Source organism: Saccopteryx leptura, chromosome 5 (assembly GCF_036850995.1).
Source record: "Saccopteryx leptura isolate mSacLep1 chromosome 5, mSacLep1_pri_phased_curated, whole genome shotgun sequence".
Taxonomy (NCBI): Eukaryota; Metazoa; Chordata; class Mammalia; order Chiroptera; family Emballonuridae; genus Saccopteryx; species Saccopteryx leptura.
This window is the reverse complement of record NC_089507.1, coordinates 22604255-22630284: the sequence shown is the minus strand read 5'-3', so window position 1 is coordinate 22630284 and position 26030 is coordinate 22604255. Positions and strand designations below refer to the sequence as shown.

The 26030-nt window shown below is 36.4% G+C and overlaps 1 non-coding gene across 1 annotated transcript; it reads left to right on the top strand.

The window, feature by feature from the left end:
• Nucleotides 1-15132: 15132 nt before the first annotated feature.
• Nucleotides 15133-15208, top strand: TRNAG-ACC (transfer RNA glycine (anticodon ACC)). Its single transcript has one exon. It is a non-coding gene; the product is annotated as a tRNA-Gly (tRNA).
• Nucleotides 15209-26030: the final 10822 nt, after the last annotated feature.

Here is a 26030-nt window from a genome sequence, read left to right as displayed (position 1 = left end):
GGCAATTACAGAAACAGTTTGAGATTTCTGCTCTCTCCCCTTTCCTCTCTTTCTAAAATCAATAAATAATTTTCTTTTTAAAAATTAGAGCTGACATCCACTGTTGGTGGGAATGTAAAGTAAGTAGTACAACCACTATAGAAGAAAGTATGATGGTTCCTTAAAATATTAAAAATAGAACTACCATATGACCCAGCAATCCCTCTACTGGGAATATACCCTCATTACTCAGAAACACTGGTACGTAAAGACACATGCAGCCCCATGTTCATTGAAGCATAGTTCACAGTGGCCAAGACATGGAAACAACCAAAAATCCTTCAATAGATGACTGGATAAAAATGATGTGGTACATATATACTATAGAATACTACTCAGCCATAAGAAATGATGACATCGGATCATTTACAACAACATGGATGGACCTTGATAACATTATACTGAGTGAAATAAGTAAATTATAAAAAACTAAGAACTATATGATTCCATAAATGAGACTCAGGGACATGGACAAGAGTGTGGTGGTTACCGGGGGTGGGGAGGGGAAGGGAGGCGGTGAGGGGAGAGGAGGAGCACAAAGAAAACCAGATAAAAGGTGATGGAAGACTATATGACTTTGGGTGATAGATATGCAATATAATCAAATGTCAAAATAACCTGAACCTATGTACCCTGATTTATCAATGTCACCCCATTAAAATAAAAAAAAATAAGAGTTTACAGGTTAAGAGGAGATTCTAACTACAAAAATGGACTAAATATTATTCATAATGGCGTGAATCTAACTCTTTGGAGGTTTTAATATTAAAGCAAACTTGATTGACTAACAAATGGTATGGTTCACCAATTCACAGTGTTGCATGTAATTTTAGAACATGGACTCTGGAAAGAGATCTATCATGTTTTTAATCCAGTCTCTGTCATCAAAAATATTTGGTATTTCTAATACCTCATTGCTTTGAGCCTTATCTCCTTCATGTATCAATAGAAATACAATTTTCTGTAGCTATAATTAAATACAGTAATTTATGTAATACGGTTAACACAGTTCCTGAAACATGGGAAATTCTATTCAGATTGTTTTCAAACCCAGTGGTGGTCTACTATCACCTCCCAGGAGCCTGTGAAGTCTCTCATTTAAAAGTAGGGATCTTACAAGGAGAATAGGACTTTTTCTCTATTATTTCTTACTCAGTATTTTTCATTGGGAGTGTTTCTAGCAAAAAGCACTTAGGTTAAAGAGCAAAACTCTTCTGCCACATTGGGAGGTACAAAATATTTTAAAATGCATGATCATGTTTCATTTTTCAACCTGACTGTACTATGCACACACTATTCAGGGATTTCAGGTTTTATGTACTGAGTTCAACTTTGCATTCAACCTCAGTTGAAGATAACACCATCCTTCTCTACATTGGCCACTGACAGAACAAAGTCCATTCTGGCATTCTTCCCAGGTGTATCTGCTATAGTTCAAGGTTCTGACTATGCCTCTTAAAGCCACCTGACACTCTTAATAAGAATTGTTTCCTCTTTGCTTGAGTCTTTTGTGTAGAAACTCCCTTGAACTGTGTTATTAATGGTCCAAAGCCCAGTTCAGTTCAAAAGAGGTTAGTTTCTTTTTATATCTCTCTTCTTTATTTACTTTTTTTGTGCAGAAAAATATTCTTGTAAGTAGCTGCTTACAGATTTCAAGTCATTGTGGTTGACCTAAAACAGTTACCTTTTCAACTTTTCAAACTGTATCTAACATTCTTTTTTATTCTGAACTTTGAATCCACTTTTATTTACACTTAACATTCTGAAATATAGTAAGACTGTTAAGGCATCTACAAATTTTAGGTAATTTTTTTTTTTTATTTAAGAGAGAGAGAAAAACAGCAACTCATTGCTTCACTTATTTGCTCCATTTAGTTGTATACTCAATGATTGCTTGACACATGTGACCTATGGAGAACTGGGACATGCTTTATCCACTCTGTGACCTTGCTAAGGCCAATTTTAACCATTTTTAATATCATGTTGATATGTTATAAATTTATATTAATGCAGCTTTATCTAATAATTTGAGAGTATGCAAGGAATTCCAAGAGCTTTTATAAGATGAGTGAGAGGTACAGAAGATACATTGCCATTGGGGTGTGAATGTGGTGCAATTATAAATAATTTTTTGGCAGTCTTTCCTATTAGCATCAATTTCAGTCTTCACTTAGGCATTGAACTACAAAGAAATTCACCTCTCCATCATCTCCTTTTGCTCTAAACATTCAAAAGACTACGGAGGACAAGAACAGAAGGGAACATTGCCCAATGCACTTGAAACTAATCACCCCACCACCTCACCTAGCCTTAGCGGTTTCAGAATATCTTACAAGGACTCAGCTCTCCCAATTACAGAACTTTTCTGATGTAGCTGTTATGTATCACTCTTAGCTAATGGCTTAATTGTGCCAGCTAATTCTTAATTCTGATGCTGTAATAATATGAACCACTCCCCTTTGAAATATCATGGTTTACAAAGTTGATCTCTTGTCTTGTCTCTGAGAACCCTGTGAGTTACAAAGTATCTAGTGTGCATTACTTCACTGAAATGCACTGGTCCTCTGCTGTTCCTCAATAATGGCCTTTGCTTGGCTGTTTTCTCTGTCCAATTATGAGGAGTTATTATTAGTAATTGGAAATAAATATCAGTGAATTTCTGAATCTGGAGGGAGAACATTATATTCTTTAAATGAAGTTATTGATTTTGTATTGTCTAAATTTTTTCCAATAACTTAGGAATAAAGAAAAAAGTTGAGTCACAACACATTTACTATAATTTCTCTGTTTTTCAAACTTCAGGAGATAACAGCAAAACCAAATGGTAAATCCTTTGCCCAAGACTCTATGTCAGCCATTTCATCCCTTTCTCATTTACCTTAAATGTATATGTATATATTAGAGTAAAAGGTATTTCCTCATGTATAAGATGCACCCATTTTCCAAAAAATTTGGGGTCCAAAAACTGGGTACATCTTATACAGTGGTTGTGGCATTTCAAATGCCATAGATAGAACTGAGGACAAGGCAATATATGAAGACAGTGATTTGTCATCAGACACAGATGAGGACAAGCTAATGGATGGGAGTTTTGAAATAGTGAGGAGGAGTTATCTGAATTTTATGATGAATAAAAATTGAGTTCAATAACTTTATGTAATACATTTTTTTCCCAAATTTAAATCCCCAAAGTTAAGGTGTGTCTTATACATGGGAAAATACAGTAATATCTGTCATAGTATTTTTTCTTTGTTTTCCTTTCTAGTGCAGTCAGTCTTTCAAAGAGTAGTCACTCATGTTGTTTCCACAAGATTTGGGGTAATTTTTAACTTTTGATTTGGCTATGTGGTCCCAAGAACCGAACAGTGAAGTATTACACTTGAAACACTACTTGAAACACTGACAGTGACTATACTAATGAGTCCTATTTTGACCCCAAATTATTCAGCTCACATTTATATTGGTGAATACTAGAAACATGCTGGACATTTTATAAATCATATAAAATAAATGACTCCATAACTTACATTAACCCTGAAATAGAATGGTTAGGTTTCTGTTTATTATATCTTAGCATGCCCTGTACATGTTGCAAAAACAACAACAAAAATATGGAATAAATGAGCCAGAGGCAATAAGATACCAACAATGGTTTATACTGCACCATAGAGAAAGCACAAATAGCATGAAACACTTTTAAGACTACAGTGGATAAATTGAACAAAAATATATATATAATTAAAAAAAAACTTTCTCCAAAGATATTATGTGAAAAATAGATAATAAGTTGGAGATTAGTCTTTAAACCCTCATATAGAATGAGTATGATCATCCTCATTCATTTAAACTTTTATTGAGCACCCACTATGTGCCAGGCACTGGGCTAAGAACTGGGGATAAAGTAATGAGTGACAAATTTCTGACTTCAAGCTAACCTCATCTTAACATTCAATTGCAACAATCAATGCTTCAAATAAAAAACTAATTGTCAGCTTAGTATTTCTTCCTATAAAAAAAAGAGGCAGCAGAGATAAGAAATGGTTGTTGAAATCTGTACTTTGAAATTTGTACTTAAATAACTGAAGTATACTAATATTGGAACTATTTTTTGTGTCATGACTATAATGCAGTAGAACTGTTTGATGGATGTGTAATACTGCACAACTATTCAAAATCAAAAGAGTTTGTGTGAGCCTATTTATATTTCTAATCGAATGTCTAGCTTTGATCTTGCTGAGTCTAATTTTATTTGGAATCCTCAAAAAGACTCCTTAGAATAGTTTATCTTGACATGTAGTCATGAGTTCTTACTACATTACCAGTCATTTAAAATTTTAGATTCACATTCTAATGGAGAACTTTCAGCATAAAAGCCACAGCACTCAAATTATTGCTGTGAATATCAAATTATTCATATTACCATATTCATATCAATAAATTATCTTATTTTTCTACCCAAATCATTTTCAATTAATCTCTCATTAGGCAATCAGAACTGTTTTGTCATTCTAAAATGAGAAGATTTGTCAATTTAGTCTCCATTTCTGCTACATTTTCATCATTCTCACATTTAACCTTCCTTTTGAAATGTTATGTCTACAGCAGAACAGATTCAGGAACAGTTGAGGAAATCAAGCAGTGCTAATACGAAATTGTCTAATTTAAAGAAAGTATTCCTGATAAACCAAACACTCCTTTAGCATCATCTAAGAGATGCTTTGCACCAATTCTGCCTATATTTTGCAAGCAATTAACTGATTTCACACTATCCTGTCTTTTTTTTTTTTTTTTTCAGGAGAGAGACAGATGGACAGACAAAAGGAAGAGATGAGAAGCATCAACTCATAATGTGTCACTTTTAGTTGTTCATTGATAGCTTTCACATGCGTGCCTTGACCAGGTTGCTCCAGCTGAGCCCATGACCCCTTGCTTAAGCCAACGAACATGAGATCATGTCTATGATCACACGTTCAAACCAGTGACCTTGCTCTCAAACTGGTGACCCTGCATTCAAGCTGGTGAGACCAGGTTCAAGCTGGATGAGACTGTGCTCAAGCCAGTGACCTTGCTCTCAAACTGGTGACCCTGCATTCAAGCTGGTGAGACCAGGTTCAAGCTGGATGAGACTGTGCTCAAGCCAGTGACCTTGGGGTTTGAACCTGAGTCCTCAGTGTCCCAGGTCAATGGTCTATTGACTGTGCCACCGCCTGGTCAGGCACACTTTCTTGTCTTTTCATTAGAGTTTCCCAGTCATGGCACTGCTATGTTTTGGACCAACTACATTTTGTGGTGGAGGACAATTCTTTGATTTATAAAATGATTAACAGCACTCTTGTTCTCCACCAGATGACAATAACTTTTACCTGGTTATAATATTTAAAACTGTCACTAGATATTGCTAATTCATTCATGGTTATATTATAAAGAAATGTATTAAAATGTAATATAGAAAAATAAAAAAAGAATTATTTAGTCATCTATCTTATTTCAAATACATGTCCACTGTATGGTAATCATTATGGAGCTTATTAAGATGCATAGATTTGGACTGTAGATCATTTTTATCTTATTAATAGATGAGAGTCCCTTCAAAATTCAATATATTAATAGTGATTTTCATGTTTCTTACAGGTATATTTTATTGGATAGTTATATTTCTTTTTTAATTCTCACAAATTCCCCCTTCTGTTTTGTTTGTTATTTTATTTTTTGAATTTCTTAATTAAGAATCAAAATGTTGCCTGACCTGTGGTGGCACAGTGGATAAAGCGTTGACCTGGAATGCTGAGGTTGTCAGTTCAAAACCCCAGGCTTGCTGGGTCAAGGCATATATGGGAGTTGATGCTTCCTGCTCCTCCCCCTCCTTCTCCCTCTCCTCTCTCTAAAATGAATAAATATATAATTTAAAGAAAACAAAATATTTATTGATATTATGATAAGTGAAATCTATGCAATTATGTGTATCATGACTTTAATTTTTTTTTCACCATAGCGATAATGCCCGATGTTGGCTTAAACCTCCTGGTGTAGTATCTGTTTTTTAGATATGAAATTCTTATTTCCACTGGAAGATAAAAACATGATACTTAAATTCTACGTAGGACCTAGGAATTTTGGGAGCGTTCATGATGAATGAAATTCCTGATTCTTGGTGCCAGATCCACAATTCTTATAAAATTACAGATCCACTATTTTATTAACCAATAATACAATTAAAGAAGAGTGTTCAAAGATAACACATTTTTTGTTGTATCACTCTGTGTCTCTGCTTCCATTAATCTTTGCAAGAATAATGAGAAAAGTGTAAAAATATATTGGAATTTTTCATTATAAGGTTTTTTTTAGGTTGCTGAGATCACATCAAATGTGGGCTTTTGTGTTTTATGGCAGCATAATTATTTTGGTTAATCAAAACATTTTATACAAAGATACACATATATTGTATATAATAAACCATATCAGTACACATACTTATATAAAACTTATTTTATATAATAAAGTTGTACATTTTCTAAGAGAATTTGCAAGGATAAAATTTTTTAAACTTCTCGAAGAAAAATTATTTGCCTTCACATTTCTTAATTTTTTTTCAGAAAGTTGATTTTAATTTGTGTCTATGTAGTATTATCAGTTGCTTATCATGAAGATAAAATCATAGTAGTATCTAGAAAATCAGGTAAAATATTTTAAAAACAGCAGTGCAATAATTTAAAAATACACTTTCTAGATGATAGCATTTCTATTTGATTTTATACTTATTACCCATCACTGGAATAGCATAATTTTTTTGTGAAAATGCCTGCACTGAGGACAGGGAGTGATACACACTTAACGTCCTCTCATAAAAATTTCTTTAGGTTGTAATATGATTAGCTCATTATTCGTTTAGTAGCCATGTTCCAAGTGCAAGTTAAAGATATAAATGCATTTTGTGGTATTCTACAATTAACGTGGAACTCAAGTGACACATCCATACCTTCTTGATGAATTTCCTTATGCTAGCATAAGCTAAATAGATATCCTAAAATTCAATGATTCTTAAAGGATGACTTATTAATTTATCTAGCACTTGGCATTTCAACCAAATCATAAAATTTAGATTTTAGTTTGGAGATCAGCTACTTGATCTAAACTTCTTGTTATATTGACTAAATCAGAATATGCATTGAATTAGTTTTCTACCGTGTGTAAAAATTGCTACAACTTCTTAAAAAACACATTTATTATTTCAATTTCTGTTGGTCAAGAGTCTGAATATGGCTTAGCCGGTCTTTTGTTAAGGATCTCACAGGATGAATTGAGGTATTACCTGGAGCTGCAATCTCATATGTGACTTCAAGATTCTATTCCTACTTTCTGTGTTTGTTGGCAGAATCAGTTCCTTCTAGTCATAGGATGGAGGCCTTCAGCTCTGAGAGATGGTCCACAGTTCCCTTCCATGTTGACTTTTTTGCTTCATGGAAGTTTGCTTCTTCAAAGACAGAAGGAGAATATGTCTGCACCAGGTAGAGAAACTGAAGTCTTATATAATAGATTATATAAGAGAGTCATCTTATATTGCCTTTGTCATATTTGACAAGTTAAGAAGTCAGGAATAAACCCATACCTTAGTGCAACATCTTTTTCAAGGGTATTCATTACTCACTGGGCATAATTTTTAGAAAGTATTTTTCCTAGTCCTCCCTCAGATCCCCAATGACTCACATTGCCATACATGCAAAATACGTTCACACCATCTTAGGTCTCCAAAAACATTCACATCATTTCAGCATCTACTCATTGTGAAGGATGTCATCATAAAAATCGGGTGTAGGTACAGATGAGTCATGTAATGCATTAAATATAGCTCTTGCAGCCACATTCTCTCTATCTATGACCTCTGAAACTAGAGACCAGATAACTGCTCCAACAAACCCAATGAACAAAGATAGAATAGATCTAGGATCAAAACATTCTATATTCTAGTTAAAGGAGGACCAAATAAAAGGTAAAAAAAAGTCACTGGTTACTGAAATTCTAAAATCTAACCTGCAAAAGGTTGGGGGTCACTTAATTAAATTTTAAAACATCAGAGTTATTCTTCTTGTTTTAGGATCTACCTTCTGGAATATTGTTCTGATCCTCTCATTCAGTCTTCCTTTTCATGGAAGGTAGTACATATTTGTTGAATACTTTTATAAACTTTCAGCATGTCAATAGAATTTTAAAAATGCTTTTTATTTTATATTCTTCTTGTCCTTTTGCTTAAAAAAATATTTTCAGCACTGCATTATTGGATGAACCAGCAGGAAGGTGACTGCCAAATTCTCACCGGGGAATAGAAAGGTGTTTGGGAGCCTGTGTGGTTCAGCCTAACCCCTCAGGGCTTGATCAGGCTCCTGTTCTCCCGTCCTCCCTTCCAACCTTGCACTATTAACTGTAGAGCATCTTTGGGAGCTCGGCTGAGCCAAGGGCTAAGCCCAGGTCAGCAAGGGGGCAGCAAGATGGTGATGGAGTAGGCAGACGTTCCAACTTCCACCTCCTAGAACTAAAGAGGATTACAAATTAATTTTAAGAACAGTCATCTGGAAAAACCAACTTTGGGCTAAACCAAGAAGAATCAATAACCAAAGATCACCAAAGAAGCCACACTGAGACTGGTAGGAAAAGCAAAAATGTGGAGAGGGCTGCCCAGCTCCCAAAAGTGAGCGGCTTCCCAGAGTGACTTGTGTGGCAGGAAGTGAGTTTAGCAGAGAGGGAAGGGTCCTGGGCCTCAGGAAGGAAGGCCCAGCCTGCAGTCCCAAAGCCTAGGAGAGGTGTATGGACAGTATTTAGCTGTAAAATGAGCCAGGACATTGTTTGCGAAAAAGATACAGATTTCTCAAACCCAGGATTCAACTGAAAGGGACCACACAGAAATCTCTTTCACAACCACTCAGCCGGGGCTTTGGGGGATGAGGAGAGCTGGGAGGACTGGAGTAGCAGAAAGAAAATGTAATCTAGGAGGCACAGGGAGAAACATTTTGAAGGACAACCACCCTCACCCATGGGCTGAGTCACTCCCCAAATCTAAACTGAATATTTTTCTTCAAACCAGCAACACCAGCAGAGGGAAACAGGTCACCAGCCAAATGGAAGCTCTCCTGCTACAGTCAGAGCAAAGAGTTCCTAAGAAGCATGGAGTCCATCAGGGATACAGTATTTTGTGCTGAAGTCTGAGCTACATTGCCACCCCCACACTGCTGAGTGCCCACAAAAGAATGGGCGGCAGCGGGATGTGGGAGTGTGGTCCCATCCAAGGGGGAAGCTGGGGATAGCCACAGCTGTGGATGGGGCATACCAACTCCTGCAGTTCTGCCACAGGGGTGGGGCAGAGGCCAGGTGTCAGCCATGGTAGAGGCCCAAATACACACATGCATCCCCACCCGTGGAGGCGAGGTGGAAGCCATAGTAGCTGCAGCAGCAGGCCAGCCCGTGCCAGGACATCCAAGGCCATGGCAGCTGTGGTGGAGGGCCTGAGGACAGAACACACCTCGAGAACACGTAGGCCACACCCATTGGACTCCTGTGGCCACACTCTTCAGAGAGTTGAAAAAAAAATTAAAAATAAAAGAATTAAATTAAATAAAAGAAAAGAAAAGAAAGAAAAAAGAAGTCTGGATAGAATGACACCTGAGGCTAAGAAGGGCAAGCCACATCCAATACCTTACCTAACCCTTGATTTATAGTACTGAGCCCAACAAGTAGCTACCAATAAGTGGTGGCAGAAAGTGGATCTCAGGGGAACCTGAACATTTAAACAAATATCCTTCAGGCCAAAAGTAGATAAAAGCTAGCCTAAGAGTGCAGTTGATATTAACCATGGTACCTGGGCTCAGAAGAGGCAGCCACAGCATCTGGATCGCCTGTTGCTCCAGAAAGGTAGATAAAGGCCAGTCATAGGCAGTGACCCCCACTGGTCTGCACCATGATCTGGCCAAAAAGGTCCAGGGAGGGCACATCCAGAGGCCAGATATGGAGATCATCAGTTCAGAACCTAACAACCCTTGTTAGAGTGGTATCTTAAGCATGGGCTCCTCACACCTGACCCAGTTAAGATATAGAAAGCGCCGATACAAATAGCAAAAAGAACAGTGCCCAGACAAATAGCTCACAGCAGTTTAGAAACAGCAACTGATGCCAATCCAAGAAGATCTAGAAACAACACAACTGGAATCTGGATGCAGACAATACCAACTCTAGACTCAGCTGGCTACATAAACAAAATAGAAAGGAGGAGTCTATATAAGACAAAGTGGGAAGGCAGAGAAATGCAACCCAAATGAATCAACAACATAAATCCCCAGAAAAAAGATCTCAAACAGATGGAAATAACCAAATTACTGAATGCAGAGTTTAAAATAATGATTGTTAAGATGCTCAAATATCTTAGAGCAACAATGGATGAACATAATGAGCAACTAAATAAAGAGATAGCAAGCATCAAAGAGGACTTTTAATCATAAAAAAGAACCAGTCAGAAATGACAAATACAATATCAGAAATGAAGACCACACTAGAAGGAATTAAAAGCAAGATGGCTATAGCTGAGAATAGAATTAGTGATTTAGAGGACAAGATAAATGAAAACATGGAAGCAGAGCAGAAAAAAAAAAATCCGAGGAAACTCTGAAAACATGAAGAGAAACAACATCCACATCATAGGGGTTCTTGAAGGAGAAGAGAAAGAACAAGGAATAGAGAACCTGTTCAAAAAAATTATAGCTGAAAATTTTCCTAAATTAATGAAGCAAAAAGTCACATGAGTTCAAGAAGCACATAGAGTCCCATTAAGAATAAATCCAAGGAGGCCTACACCAAGACACATTATAATTAAAAAATCAAAATTAATGGGTAAAGAATAATAAAAGCTGCAAGAGAAAAGCAGTCAATTACCTACAGAGGAGCCCCCATAAGGATGACATCTGACTTCTCAACAGAAACATTACAAGCCAGAAGGGAATGACAAGAAATATTTAAAGTAATGCAAAACAAGGGTCTATAAACAAGACTTCTCTATCCAGCAAGGCTATCATTTAAAATTGAAGAAGAGATAAAAAGCTTTCCAGAAAAAAAAACAAAACTCAAGGAATTCATTACAATCAAACCAATATTACAAGATATGTTAAGGGGCCTGTTGTAAACAGAGTAAAGGGAGAAAAATCTAGAAAAAGAGAAATGTGAGTTTAAAGAATAAAATGTCAATAAAAAACTACATATCAATTGTAACCTTAAATGTAAATGGTTAAATACTCCAATCAAAAGACAGAGTAGCTGAGTGGATAAGAAAACAAGACCCAGACATATGCTGTCTACAAGATACTGACCTCAAAACAAAAGAGACACACAGACTGAAACAAAAGTGATGGAAATAAATATTTCATGCAAATGTGAATGAAAATAAAGCTGGGGTCACAATATTTATATCTGACAAAATAGACTATAAAACAAAGGCTATAGTAAGGAATAAAAAATTTCACTACATAATGATAAAGGGAGCAATCAAACAGGAAGATATTACCATAATAAATATCAATGCACCTAATATAGAAGCACCTAAATTTATAAAGCAGATTTCCATAGACATAAAGGGCAAGATCAACAGCAATATTATAATAGTAGGAAATTTTAATACCCCACTAACATCAATGGAGAGATCCTCAAGAAAAAAATTAACAAAGAAACTGTACCCTTCAAGGACACACTAGATCAACTAGATTTAATAGATATCTTTAGAACTTTTCACCATAAAGCAGCAGAATATACATTCTTTTCAAGTGCTCATGGGACATTCTCTAGGATAGACCACATGTTCAGACACAAAATGAGTCTCAATAAATTTAAGAAAATTGAAATCATATCAAGCATCTTCTCTTATCACAATGGCATGAAACTAGAAATAAACTACAATAGAAAAACTGAAAAACATTCAAACACTTGAAGACTAAACAGCATGTTATTAAATAACAAATGGGTTAACAATGAGATCAAAGAAGACATAAAAAATATTCTTGAAAGAAATGAAAATGAACATACAAGAACTCAAAATTTATGGGACACAGCAAAAACAGTACTGAGAGGGAAGTTCATAGCATTACAGGCACACCTTTAGAAGCAAGAAAAAAACCAAATAAATAACTCAACCTTATACCTAAAAAATCTAGAATAAGAACAACAAAAAAAGCTCACAGGAAGTAGAAGGAAGAAAATAATAAAGATCAGTGCAGAAATAAATGACAGAGATGCCAAAAAAAAAATACAGAAGATCAATGAAACCAAGAGCTGGTTCTTTGAAAAAGTAAACAAGATTAATGAACCAAACTCATCAAGAAAAAAGGAGAGAGGACTCAAATAAATACAGTAAGAAATGAGAGAGAAAAACTAACAACTGACACAGCAGAAATATAAAAGATTGTAAAAAAAATACTATAAAGAACTGTATGCCATAAAATTAGACAACCTAGGTGAACTGGACAAATTTCTCAAAACATATAATCTTTCAAAAATCAGTATAGAAGAATCAGGAAACCTAAACAGAGTGATTTCATCAAATCAGATTATAACAGTTATCAAAAAACTGCCAACAAACAAAAGTCCTGGGCCAGGTGGCTTTACAGGCAAATTTTACCAAATATTCAAAGAGAACTAACTCCTATGATTCTCAAGCTATTTCAAAAAATTCAAGAAGTAAGACTTCCAAACTCCTTTTATGAGGCAAGCATAATCCTCATTACAAAACTAGGCAAAGACACTACAAAGAAAGAAAACTATAGACCAATATCCTTGATGAACTTAGATGCTAAAATTCTCAACAAAATATTAACAAACCAGATCCAGCAATACATAAAAAAAAAATTATACATCATGATCAGGTGATAATAGAACAGAACAGAGTATCCAGAAATAAACCCACACCCATATGGACAATTGATATTTGACAAATAGATAACAGCATCCAATGGAGTAAAGACAATCTCCTTAACAAATGGTGTTGGGAAAATTGGACAAGTACTTGCAAAAAAATGAAACTGGAACACCAACTTACACCATACACAAAAATAAACTCAAAATGGATAAAAAAAATTAAATGTAAGTTGTGAAACCATAAACACCTTAGAAGAAAACATAAGCAGTAAACTTTCCGATATCTCCCATAGCAAAATTTTTGCTGATTTATCTTCATGGGCTAGTGTAATAATGGACAAGATGACTAAATGGGAGTATATAAAACTAGAAAGGTTTCACACAGCAAAAGACACCATTAACAAAATAAAAAGACAATCCTCACAATGGGAGAATACATTCGCCAAGATGTCTGATAAGGGTTAATAACCAAAATTTATAAAAAACTGGTAAAACTCAACACTAGGAAAGTAAACAATACAACCCAAAAATGGGCAAAAGAAATGAATAGACACTTCTCCAAAGAGGACATACAGATGGCCAATAGCATATAAAAAATGTTCAACATCACTAACCATTAGAGAAATGCAAATTAAAACCACAATAAAATTTCACCTCACACTTGTCAGAATGGCGCTTATTAACAAAACAACACATAACAAGTGCTGGTGAGGGTGAGGAGAAAAGGAAACTCTCCTGCACTGCTGGAAGGAATGCAGACAGTGCAGCCACTGTGGAAAACAATATGAAAATTCCTCAAAAAATTAAAAATAGAACTGCCTTTTGACCCAGCTATCCCACCATTAGTAATACATCTTAAGAATAACAAATCATGAATTCAAAAGAAGAAATGCACCCTCATGTTTATTGCAGCATTGTTTACAATAGCCAAGATCTGGAAACAGCCCAAGTATCCACCAGTATATGAGTGGTATATACACAATGTAATACTATAAGGCTATGAATAAAAAGGAAATCTTACCTGTTGTGACCACATGGATGGACCTGGAAACTATTACGCTAATGAAATAAGCCAGGCAGAGAAAGAAAAATATCATATGACCTCACTCATTTGAGGAATCTAATAAACAATGTGAGCTGAGGAAAGGACCAGAGGGAAAGCGGTCAGAGGGAAAATGGAAGAGAAAATGGGAGTAGAAAAGGGAAAGAGAGGAGTGACATCACAGAAATGGCTCTGTGAGGGGTGCTCCTGATACCTCTCCCTGAAATTTCAACAAGTTCAACAACTAGAGACAGAAAAACAATCCCAGTATCATCTGAAATACACTTACATCAAACAAAGGTACAATTGGGCGAAAAGGTGGCTGAATATATAATCCACTCTGAAGGAAGTAAGACTGAGAATAGTGTATTCCAAATTCCTCACTGATCTGAGGAAGGGCTGCTTTTACTTGGAACTGAGGAGAAGGGAGGGCTAGGGAAGACAGAAGAAACTAGCTAGGGCAAAGATGTTCACAAGCCGAGAAAAGGGTGTGCCTGCGGCTGAGCTTGAGATCACTAACGCAGAGCTAACACCAGCAGCAAACCCCAGCAGAGGTGGGCGAGTGGGATGCTTGTGAAGACTGATACCAGAGCGGCTTTGGGCTGTGTTTACTCCCGGCCACCCAGTCGGAGAGTGTGGGCAGTATATGAGTGGTTCCTCCAAGCACCAAGGGTGTGGTCACCCATGTTCCCTGACAGAGGGGACTGTTGGAGACTGTCAGCAGTGGCCTTCTGGGTGGGCTGTAGCCAGAGATTCTGTATAATTCTGACTCCCCAAACAACAGCATGCAGGAAGGGCATGAGAGCCGGCTTCCCTATGCTAGGACCTCTTGGGAAGGGGTGCCTCCACCAGCTATAGAGGCTAACAAAGCACATTCCCATGAAGAGGACTGCGGAAGTGCTGTGGGTAAGGGTGCACAGGCAGCTTGCTGGAGCAGGCAGCCTCTGGAGAGCAGATCCGTGGAATACTGATGGGAACCTAACCCGCAGTCTGCTCACTGCCCTGCTGGCTTATGCTGGTGTTTCTGACTGACAAAGCCTTCTTTCCCAGGCCTGTGATTTAAGTGGACCTGAAGGAAGGACTTGATAGAGCTTAGGGCCTCATGCTCTGCAGGCAGTGGCTGGGGCAACTTCCAGCCAGGCAATACAGGTTAAAAAGCACAGGCTCAGGCCCTGGCCGGTTGGCTCAGCGGTAGAGCGTCGGCCTACCGTGCGGAGGACCCGGGTTCGATTCCCGGCCAGGGCACATAGGAGAAGCGCCCATTTGCTTCTCCACCCCTCCGCCGCGCCTTCCTCTCTGTCTCTCTCTTCCCCTCCCGCAGCCGAGGCTCCATTGGAGCAAAGATGGCCCGGGCGCTGGGGATGGCTCTGTGGCCTCTGCCCTAGGTGCTAGAGTGGCTCTGGTCGCAACATGGCGACGCCCAGGAGGGTCGCAACATGGCGACACCCAGGATGGGCAGAGCATCGCCCCCTGGTGGACAGAGCATCGCCCCTGGTGGGCGTGCTGGGTGGATCCCGGTCGGGCGCATGCGGGAGTCTGTCTGACTGTCTCTCCCTGTTTCCAGCTTCAGAAAAATGAAAAAAAAAAAAAAAAGAAAAAAAAAAAAAAAAAGCACAGGCTCATGGAACAGACCTTGGAGAACACTGAGGAAATTGGGCAAGCTGGGCTGTAGGCTTCTCAACAAGGGAGAAGCCTGTGGAGAGTAGACCCATGGAGTGTTGAGCCAAATTTAACTAGACATATTTAGGGAACTGTAGAAAGGAGCCTGTCCAGAAATCAGCTCACTCCACTGCCTGCTTAAGCTGGTAGCTGTGGTTGACAGAGCTTTCATACCCAGGGCTGTGCTTTGAATGGACTTGGAGGAGAGACTTATTGGTTTTTAGGGCCTCTTTATCTGCAGGCAGTGACTGGGGCATCTTCCTCCCAGCTGATACAGGTTAAAAAGTGAAAAAAGCCTGAGGAGAGTAGAACCACGGAGTGCTGAGGCATACTAGACATGCCTGGAGGCTCATAGAAAGACACCTTGAGAGCAATTGGCTCCCAGCCCTGCCTGATTACACTGGTGGCTCTGGCCGGCAAAGCCTTACCCAGAACCCTGCTTTGAGCTGGGATAAAGTCGGGATTTGGCAGCTCTTAGAGCCTCTTGCTCTACAGGCAGTGGTTGGGACAACTTCACAGTTGGGTCCCCAGGTTGCAGGTTCAGGAAGGAGAGATTTGGGGAGAGGCTCAGGGACAGTGGACTCTCCTACTGTCGGAGCTTGCAAGTGCTAACAAGTCCCACCTACCAATGGGACTGAGGCCTAGTTTATATAATCACCATAGAGGCACAACAGCAAATCTCTGACTAAGAGTGACCCAGGGGCAGAACCTGGGGTGCAGCACCACTGGCCAAAAAGAGAGAGAAAAAAGAAAAAGTAAGAAGATAACCTCTCAAAACCAGAAAAAATCCACAGCCTTTAGAACTTTTTTCATTTTTTTAATCTTTTTTTTTTATTCCACCTTGGACATTTTATCCTCTTTTAGTTTTATTATTCTCTTTTTATATAATTCATAGGTGTTACATTTTCCATTCTTTTTCATTTCTATGACAGTTACATTTCAAAAACCTTAACTCTCTCTCTTTTTTTCTTTCCCTTTCTCTTTTTGTTTCTTCTTTTCTCTTTCACTTTTTCTCTCATTTGATCCTCACTCAGAAATTATTTTATTCTGGATTTTAATATTTCTTTTGTGGCATTTTGTGCACTTTTTACTTAGCTTTTCACCTCATTAGTATTTCTCCCGACTCAGGCTCTCCATTCTATGTAGTTTTTGTTCCCTTTAATACAAGAGAATTTTTATTTTTTACAGTATTTTTTTTCTCTTTTTACTTTTTCTTCTTTTCTTTTTCACTATTTCTCTCTTGACCATCATTTACAAACAAATTATATTATTGTTGATTCAATTTTTTTTCTTGTAGCATTTTGTGGGTTCTTACCTCGTTTTTTTGCCTCTTTATCACTTCCTCCCATTTCAGGCCTTCCATTATATGTAGTTTTTGTCCTACTTAGCAGAATAGAATTTTCAGTTTTTCATTGTACTTTCTCAAAAAACATTTTTTATATCAACTCTTATTAGTGTTATTAACAATATCATTATCAAATGCCATTAAGGAAAAATAAATAAAATATAATGGATACAAATAACAAAGATATAGCTCAGAGAGATGAGAAAAAATGTATAGAAAAAAAATTTAATAGCTTGGAAACCTTGGAGTTAAATGACAGAGAATTTAAAATCAAAGTTATAAAAATATTCAGGGATATACTATAAAGCACAGAAAGGCAATTTAGAAGCTCAAAAACAATTTAACAAACAGAAAGAATACATCACTAAGAGAATTGAAACTATGAAAACGAATCAAACAGAGATGAAAAGCTCAATTTATGAACTGAAAAATGAGATAACAAGCTTAACTAATAGAACAGCCCAGATAGAGGAGAGAATTGATGACATAGAAGACAGGCAACTAGAGGCACTACAGAGAGAAGAGGAGAAAGACTCATGAATTTTAAAAAAAGAGAAAGCCCTACAGGAATTGTCTGACTTCTTCAAAAAGAGCAACATAAGAATAATGGGTATATCAGAAGGAGAAGAAAGAAAATGGAATGAAGAATATATTCAAACAAATGATAGAGGAGAACTTCCCAAGCCTATGGAAAAAACTAAAGCCTTGAATTCAAGAAGCAAACAGAACACCGAGTTATCTTAACCACAACAAACCTACTCCAAGGCACATCATAATAAAATTGTCACAAACCAATGACAAAAAAAAAAAAATCTCAGGCCAGCCAGGGAAAAGAATACAACATATAAAGAAAGCTCATTAGATTATCATCAGATTTCTCAGCAGACTCTACAAGCTAGAAGAGAGTGGACTCCAATATTTAAAGTTCTGAAAGAGAGAAACTTTTAGCCAAGAATACTATACTCATTAAAGCTAACTTTTAATACAAAGGAGAAATAAAAACAGATACAGATACAGAAAAGATGAGGGAATTTATCACCAGAAAACCCCCACTTCAGGAAATACTAAAGGGGATTTTCCAACCAGATACAAAGAACAAAACAAAACAAAACTACAAGTAAAAGATCATTAAGATCAAAATAAAAGCAAGATTAATCTGTGAGAACAAAAACAAAAAAGGGGAGAAGACAAAGGTTAGCAGTAGCAAAGCAGTATGGAGTGCAGAAGCACTCGTGAGATAATGTACTACAATGAACATGATATGTATCCTTTCCATTACTTAATGGTAACCAACCCTGACAAACCACCACAGAAGCACATGGCTTGGGAAAAGAAGTAACAGAGGAAAGAAATATGGATTACAACCAAACAAAAACAAATGAGGCCCTGGCCGGTTGGCTCAGCGGTAGAGCGTCTGCCTAGCGTGCGGAGGACCCGGGTTTGATTCCCAGCCAGGGCACACAGGAGAAGCGCTCATTTGCTTCTCCACCCCACTAGAGTGGCTCTGGTCGCAATATGGTGACACCCAGGATGGGCAGAGCATCGCCCCCTGGTGGGCAGAGCGTCGCCCCTGGTGGGCATGCCGGGTGGATCCCGGTCGGGCACATGCGGGAGTCTTTCTGACTGTCTCTCCCTGTTTCCAGCTTCAGAAAAAAAAAATGAAAAAAACAAACAAACAAACAAACAAACAAAAACAAATGATAGGAAAACAAAAGACAAGACCAAACAAGATACAAAACTATCAGAAAGCAATATATAAAATGGCAATAAGAAACCATCAAGTGTCAATAATTACACTAAATGTAAATTAATTGAACTCATCAATAAAAAGACACAGAGTAGCAGAATAGATTAAAAAAGAAAATCCAACTGTATGCTATCTACAAGAAACACATCTAAGGTACAAGGATAAAAACAAATTTAAAGTGAAAGGTTGGAAAACAATACTCCAAGCAAATAACGTACAAAAAAAAAGCAGGTGTAGCAATATTCATATCTAACAATGCTGACTAAAATACAGCAAAGGTAATCAGAGTCAAAAATGGTCATTTTATAATGATAAAGGGGACATTGAATCAAGAAGACATAATACTTCTTACTATATATGCACCAAACCAAGACTCACCAAAATATATAAGACAGCTACTGACTGACCTAAAAACAAAAACCAATGAAAATACAATCATACTTGGAAACCTCAATACACTGCTGACGGGTCTAGATCATTCATCCAAACAGAAAATCAATAAAGAAATATTGGCCTTAAACAAAACACTAGAACAATTGTGTATGATAGACATCTACAGGACATTTCATCCCAAAATGCCAGAGTATACATTTTTCTCTAGTGTACATGAAACAGTCTCAAGAATTGACCATATGTTGGGCCACAAAAATAACATCAACAAATTCAGAAAAATTGAAAGTATACCAAACATATTCTCTGATCATACAACCTTGAAACTAGAATTCAAATGCAAAAAAGAGGTAAACCCACAAAAATGTGGAAACTAAATAACATACTTTTAAAAAATAAGTGGGTTAAAGAAGAAATAAAAGCAGAGATCAAAAAGTACATACAGATAAATGAAAATAACAATATGACATATCAGAATCTGTGATATGCAGCAAAAGCAGTAATAAGAGGGAAGTTCTTATTACTACAGGCCTATAGGAACAAACAAGAGAGAGCCCAAGTAAACTGCTTAATTTCACAGCTTAAGAAAAGAAAAAAAGAAGAACAAAGGCAACTCAAAACCTGCTGAAGAAAGGAAATAATAAAAGTCAGAGCAGAAATAATTGAAATAGAGAACAGAAAAACTATAGGAAAAATTAATAAAACAAGGATTTGGTTCTTAAAAATGATCAACAAAACTGACAAACCCTTGGCAAGACTCACTAAGGAAAAAAGAGAAAAGATTCATATAAACAAAATCCAAAATGAAAGAGGAGAAATCACCACAGATATCATAGATATACAAAGAATTATTGTAGAATACTATGAAAAAATATATGTCACCAAATTTAACAATCTAGAAGAAATGATAAATTTCTAGAACAATACAATCTTCCTAGATTGAGTCATGAAGAAGCAGAAAGCCTAAACAGACCCATACGCAGGGAGGAAATAGAAACAACTATCAAAAGCTTTCCAAAAAATAAAAGTCCAGGGCCAGGTGGCTATACTAGTGAATTCTATCAAACATTCAAAGAAGACTGAGTTCCTATTCTATTCAATGTCTTCCGAAAAATTGAAGAAGAAGCAATACTTCCAAACACATTTTATGAGGCCAACATAATACTCTTACTAAAACCTGGCAAGGAAAACACAAACAAAGAAATCTACAGACCAATATCCTTAATGAATACAGATGCTAAAATACTAAACAAAATACTAGCAAATTGAATACAGCAACACATTAAAAATAATTAATCATAATCAAGTGGAATTTATCCCAAAATCACAAGGATGGTTCAACATATGTAAAATGGTTAACGTAATACACCATATCAACAAAACAAAGAACAAAAATCATATGATCCTATCAATAGATGCAAAAAAAGGCATTCAATAAAATACAACACCATTTTATGTTTAAAACACTTAACAAAATGGGTATAAAAGAAAAATATCTCAACATAATAAAGGCCATTTATGATAAACCATCAGTTGACATCATATAAAATGGCATAAAACTGAGGACTTTTCCCCTAAAATCAGGAATAATACAAGGTTGTCCACTCTCTCCAGTCTTATTCAGTGTAGCGCTGGAAGTTCTAGCCAGAGCAATCAACTAGAGAAAGAAATAAAAGAAATTCATATTGGGAAAGTAGAAGTAAAGGTTTCACTTTTTGCAGATGATATGACCCTATACATCAAAAACCCCAAAGACTCCACAAAAAGCTTACTAGAAACAATAAACCAACAAAGTAAGGTCGCAAAATACAAAATTAATATACAAAAGTCCATTGTTTTCCCATATGCCAACAATGAAGCATCAAAGAATGAACTAAAAAAAAAAATCCCCTTCATGGTTGCAACAACAACAAAAAAATACCTAGAAATAAACATAACAAAGAATGTAAAGGACCTATATAATGAAAACTATAAAGCATTGTTAAGGGAAATCGAAAAAGATACAATGAAATGAAAAAATATTCCTTGTTCTTGGATAGAAAGAATAAATATATCAAAATGACTATATTACCCAAAGTGATATACAAATTTAATGCAATTCTTATCAAAATTTCAATGTCTTTTTTTAAAGAAATGAAACAAAAAAATCATCAGGTTTATATGGAACTATAAAAAAACCCGAATAGCCAAAGCAATCCTAAGGGAAAAGAACAAAGCTGGGGACATTACAATACCTGACTTCAAATTATATTATAGAGCCACGATAATCAAAACAGCATGGTATTGGCAGAAAAATAGACTCTCAGGCCAATGGAACAGAATAGAAAGTCCAGAAATAAAACCATATATATATGGTCAAATCATTTTCGATAAAGGGGCCAACAACACACAATGGAGAAAAGAAAGCCTCTTCAACAAATGGTGCTGGGAAAACTGGAAAGCCACTTGCAAAAGAATAAAACTCAATTACAGTTTGTCCCCTTGTACTAAAATTAATTCAAAATGGATCAAAGACTTAAATATAAGACCTGAAACAATAATTTACATAGAAGAAAACATAGGTACTAAACTCATGGACCTTGGTTATAAAGAGCACTTTATAAATTTGACTCCAAAGGCAAGAGAAGTGAAGGCAAAGATAAATGAATGGGACCACATCAGACTAAGAAGCTTTTGCTCAGCAAGAAAAATTGACAACAAAACAAACAGACAGCCAACTAAATGGGAGCGATATTTTCAAACAACAGCACAGATAAGGGCCTAATATCCAAAATTTACAAAGAACTCATAAAACTCAACAACAAACAAACAAACAAACAATCCAATAAAAATGGGAAGAGGACATGAACAGACCCTTCTCGCAGGAAGAAATACAAATGGCCAACAGATATATGAAAAGATGCTCATCTTCATTTAGTTATTAGAGAAATGCAAATCAAAACTACAATGAGATACCACCTCACACCTGTTAGATTAGCTATTATCAACAAAACAGTTAATAACAAGTGTTGAAGAGACTGTGGAGAAAAAAGAACCCTCATCCACTGTTGGTGAAAATGTAAAGTAGTACAACCATTATGTAAGAAAGTATGGTGGTTCCTCAAAATCTTTAAAATAGAACTACCATATGACCCAGCAATCCCTCTACTGGGTATATACCCCCAAAACTCAAAAACACTGGTACTTAAGGACACATGCAGCCCCATGTTCATTGCAGCATTGTTCACAGTGGTCAAGACATGGAAACAACCAAAAAGCCCTTCCATAGATGATTGGATAAAGAAGATGTGGTACATATATACTATGAAATACTACGCAGCCATAAGAAACGATGACATCGAATCATTTACAACATGAATAGACCTTGATAATATACTGAGTGAAATAAGTAAATCAGAAAAAACTAAGATCTGTATGATTCCATACATAGGTGGGACATAAAAATGAGACTTGGTGACATGGACCAGAGTGTGGTGGTTATGGGGTGGGGGGGGGGGAGGAATGAGAGGGAGGAGGTGGGGGGAGCGGAGGGGCACAAAGAAAACCAGATAGAAGGTGACAGACGACTATTTGACTTTGGGTGATGGGTTTGCAACATAATCATATATCAAAATAACCTGGAGATGTTTTCTCTGAACCTATGTACCCTGATTGATCTATGTCATCCCATTAAAATTCATAATAATAAAAAAAGAAAAGGGAAAGAGATTAGTGAAATTATATATACATAACACAGCATTATAGAGAACAGGACAGCAAATCCTGCAGGGAAGAGGGGAAGGTGTTGGGGGGAGGGGGTAAAGGGGGGGCCAAAGGGAACACGAAGGTGGGGGAGATTTATTCAGTGGGACACTTGAATCTATGTAAACACAATAAGTTAAAATCATAAATAAAAAATAAAAATAAATAAATAAAATTTTTTAACTTCCAAAAAAATTTTTTTGAAAATTAATTTTAATAGGATAACATTACTCAATCAGAGTACATATCATAGTTTTCAGGTAAACATCTTCATAACATTTGAACTGTTGATTATAATCTGTACTCATTACCCAAAGTCAAATCATTTTCTCTCACCAGATATTTGTCCCTCTTTACTCCCCTACCCCCTAAGATTTTATTGATAGATTCAAAGAGGTATATATCCTTAATCTCTTTAAAGGACCTTAATATAACCAATACAAATATTGAGATCTGAAACTTCTGATCTTATGAGGTTCTGCAAAAGTTGGTATAACTGCATTTTTAGCCTTTTCTGTAGAGCATGGTATCTTGACAGTAAATTTTTTCATTTTAACCTTTTTTTCTTATCTGGAGAAGCTTATTTTTCAAAGTCATCAAGTCTTGGTCCCCTTTGATTTATTAATTCTTTCTTTAATGTATCTTTTTTTTTTTCTCTACCATTTCACTATCTCTTCTTTGAAAGAAACCATTATGCCCCATAGGTTCAGAAGTAGAGTTTCTGAAAACCAAATCCAGAATCACAATCAGCAGGTGATTTATTTACAATGTAAATTGTATATCTAACATTGCAAGTTGTCTGCTGCTAAACTAATGGGAGCATTTATTGGAAAAGGATGGGATCCTAAAAATTGGGATGGGGACATATGAAAAGATTCTGATGAAACTGGAGACGTTAAATCCCAAACTTGATGAATGTTTGTCAGGAGAAGCAACTGTTTAACTCTGAACCAACAGATTAATTCTACTTTTCTCTGAGTAAATGGTAATGGTCTCTCCTGAGGTCATTTACATGTAAATACTACTGATTTTCCACAGGATTCACCCCTAACATTCTTCTTTGCTTCTAGACTTATAACAAGTCCCAGTAGGTACATAAAGATGATATACAACATATAACCCATGAAAACATGTGCTACATTAAAAAAAACTACATTAATTTTAAATTTTATACAGATAAAAATCTTGGGAAAAGGCATAGAAATAGATATCAAGGATGTAGTATAATAGTGAAAGCAACATAAAGTTGATTAATGCTGTATTTATTAGTATGAGTCCACTAAGCAGAGATTCTGGATTTATTGTTGAAACTCTGGTGGTTAAAAAAGACTCTAATAGTTTGTTTGGCTGGTAGACTCAAGCACAGACCAAAGAGTGACTTATAATTAATAAAGCTGAAATTCCAGTATGTACTATAGTAAAATAGAACCAAAGTCTTAAGGATATTGAAATGTTAGATATAAATTTATTATTTAAGGTTTGCTTATCTACCCAGGGAGGTCCAGAGAAAATGTATTTGACCACAACTATGAGAAATATATTTATGAGGGAAGCCCCAGATCCTTGAAGAGCTCTCTGATCACTCTGGTCTAAAGGCCAGCAATTACAGTGAAAATGCTGTCACAGAATTGGCAAACTTAAATGAAATGGGGAATTACTGTATCCCTGGGCCTCAGGGTCAAATGGTAACACCTAGCAGTGAAAACCAAGGTAGGCATAGTCACCATAATAAACAGCAGAATCAAACAGGCAATCAGAATATTTTCACTCACAGAGGCTTATGGCATTGGCTCATAGATAATGATGTTCCTACAAGTGAATAGGTGGTAATTCTCCTAATTTCTTACTTGCTCTGTAGAAGCATAAAATTTCTAAGACAAGTAAAAAATTTAAGTTAAATTGTATAAACAGAGTCATGATCTGTCAACCAATTCCTAGACTTTAGCCTGTTCACAGACCCCCTTGAATGAAGGAAAACAGGTCCCATAAGAAAGGACTCCTCTATACTGGCAAAACTTTACACTATTAATCTTTCTCCCAGTCTTCTGAAAAGGGACTTAGAGGATTTTACCAGGGTGATTATGCATTGTGGAAAGTAAATAATTAAACTTTTCAAGGATTATTAAACACTGAATCTGAATTAACAGTAATTCCAGGAGACCCCAAATGTTACTGTGGTCTACTGGTCTGAGTAGATGCTTATGCAGGGTATTCTCTGAATTGCAGACAGTTAAAATATTAACACAAACCTAACTTGATTTTCTGACTATACAAGCAGAAAATCTAGAAGAATGAAATCAAGAAGGCCAATTAACTGTGCTTCTGGTTGAGGAGTGGAGACTGAGTGATTTGGGAAATGGATCTTCTCTTCTGGCTTACTCAAGTTGGCATACTTCCTTGGACCATGTAATCTTAGATATAGACTTGAATTTGACAACCAGCTTAGAGTAAGAATAAATATATAAGAGTATATAAAGTTGGACCTCTTGTTGTGTGTAGTGACATCTAACATCTGCTCCACCAACCAGTGAACACAGAGCCAGGTTAGTTTCAGGCACTTATCAATTCTGGGAAACCAGCTTCAAAGACTGTGTTTAGACTATAGAGAAACAAAAGCTACTTTCCCTTTAGATACATGAAGAGGTGGTATATGTTTTCTCCAATAATACACTTCTTCTAAACTTGAATGATGTTATTAAAAATAGTTACATACCTATTTCTTTCTCTCATAGGTTGGACCATTGTTCTCACTTCCTCACTTCTCCCTCCTCCTCCAGGAGGTTGTTTTCTAGTCTAGACATTTATATTGCTGAGAACTGCTCCCGAGTCTTATTGAATCCTTGGAGACCTGCTCCAGTGTTTCATAGTGGGATCTTCAGTGTTTCTTCCAGTGACTTTCTTAAGTATTTGCTGTTTTCTGAACCTCTTCAAAGAAAGATGTTAAGAAAATTGTCTTTGAAACACAGGAAAGAATTATGGGGAGTTTCCAAGTACTGCAGAGATGAAAATGGGATGTGTGGACCTGCTAAAGAAGACAGTTACTACGAAACACCCTGGGTTCTCAGTTGAAAGTCTGGAAGGGTACCATCTGAGAGTAAGAATAAAACAGAAGTAGGTAAAATATTTCAAAATCTGCAAATAAAAATTCAGTTAACTAATTAGATTAAAATTGTCTCCCACTATAT